Source organism: Schistocerca piceifrons, unplaced genomic scaffold (genome assembly GCF_021461385.2).
Source record: "Schistocerca piceifrons isolate TAMUIC-IGC-003096 unplaced genomic scaffold, iqSchPice1.1 HiC_scaffold_2296, whole genome shotgun sequence".
NCBI classification, from domain to species: domain Eukaryota; kingdom Metazoa; phylum Arthropoda; class Insecta; order Orthoptera; family Acrididae; genus Schistocerca; species Schistocerca piceifrons.
This window is the reverse complement of record NW_025728224.1, coordinates 1,007,739-1,009,771: the sequence shown is the minus strand read 5'-3', so window position 1 is coordinate 1,009,771 and position 2,033 is coordinate 1,007,739.

Sequence of the window (2,033 nt, the reverse complement as noted above, 5' to 3'; positions counted from 1 at the left end):
TCTGTGATTCTTCCCAAGGGAAAACAAGCATTAATGGCTTCCTCTTGTCACACATACTTGGAGAGGCTAACCAAATTACAAACAGATCACTTGTATTAGATACAATTATGTGGCTGACTCTCCCCGAGTGCGGCGTGTGTGGTGGGAGGGGTGGAGGGGGGGGGGGGGGACGGCGACCGCCGTTCAATCCTCGGCGCATTCAGTCTTGCCCACACTTGTGAAGCGTCAACTGCTGGGTGCGTTCTTGGTGTAATGTTGCCAGTAAAGATTCCACACCGAACTTAGTTGATGGCGCTCGACTAATATCGAGACTGTTATGAAGCCTAATCTCACTAAATTCTTTGATGATGCTCTCCCAAAATTCACTAACTCGCCACAACTTATTTGCTCTCTCATATTCCAATGTATGTCCTATGTTGAGCCTGCTTTTAACCAGTGGTGATTTGTCTTTATGACACATGCGTACGCATCTAATGTGTTCCATCCACCGTTGCGAGATGCTGTGTTGGCGGTGACACTCTCAAAGCATGAGTACAGTCTTGCAGTACAACATCGAAATACCAGTCACGATGAATATAAAAAAAGAATTCACAAAGAAAAGTAACAAACTGTGTCAACCACTCAGACAAAGACGACTGTTGCACCAACCGGGAGAATGAAGTACACACTCTAGACTCTCTGGCAGACTTTTTTCGGAAGAGTATCAATCAGCCTTGTATCCCTACTCCATAACTCTGCACGTTCATTACAGTCAGGCGTTTACCTTGAAGCACTACTCAGGAACCCCTTGGAGCAGGGACTGATTTGTGCTCAGAGTTTTCCCACATCGTTGTTCATTCATTTACTTTCATTCACTCACCATGTTCCGTAGATCCCTACCCTTTCGAATCCGGTACACACAAGTGTGTGGATGTGGGTTATTTGTGTTGTAGCATCATATTATTGCCCTATGTCGTTGACTCCTGTGTTGGTATCATTTGGAGAACCGACGTGCAAGTAGATGATGAATGTAGCAACCACAGAAGAAAAAGCTGAAATGATCCTGATCTACGGAGAATGTAGGAGAAATGATGAGGGTACTGTTGCCTTGCATGGTGAGCGTTTTCCAGAGTAAGCTCGCTGTCGTTCGTTCTTTTAACAAGGTTGTGAATGCTTTTATGTCTGATGGCGACTTACGGACTGGCAAAAGGAAACGAAGCAAACGTGTTGAAGGAGAAGCTAATGAAATAGCTGTACTAGCAGCAGTGCAACGCAAACCACTGATTGCTGGCTGGCTTAGTGATCAGAGGATCGATTTCCTAAACAGTAGACTTAGGTTCCAATCGCAGTGTGGTAAAATTTTTAACTTTTCCTATTGATTTTAAATCAATGCCCAATTGTAGCCAATGTCTGTAAGTTCTTTGTGTTTACCTGAGCAAGCTATGCAGTTATTCTTTGAGAGAAAACAGTCTTTTGTACTTTTTCACTAAGTGAAGTAAAGCTGTGGGATACAAAACATACCCCCAGAGGGGAGCCCGACTCTCAGGCGCACGCAGAGATACTTCAGTGGGTACGCTGGAGTTAACATATTGTAATTAATTATTTAATGAAAGACTAATTCTCTTCACCATTTCAAACTGATTGCTTGCTGTTGTGCTTTTAATTTGTTCCAAGTGCAATGTGTAACTAATAAATTGAGCAAGCAACTTAGAAATTTCTCTTAGGGCATTGTGAACAAGAAGAAAGGTACATTTTCCAACTTTTGCGACTGTTTTACTGCAAAAAGAGTGATTGATGATGATGCGCCTGCGTCGTCCCGCACGCTCTACGTCGGCGTCACGGAGCTGAGAGGGACAGGGTAGTAGCCGGCGCGAGGAGGTGGCTGGCGCTGCGCTCGCGCCGGCTATCACGCCACCTCCTCGCGCCGGCTGCTACCCTGGCTCTGGAAACAGCAGGAGGAATCTACGTGCTGCGGCGGCGCCACGCGCCCTCACCAAACAAAATCCTCCTCCATCGTAAGGCCCCACGAAAAATTACAGAAAAAGTGTGTAAAT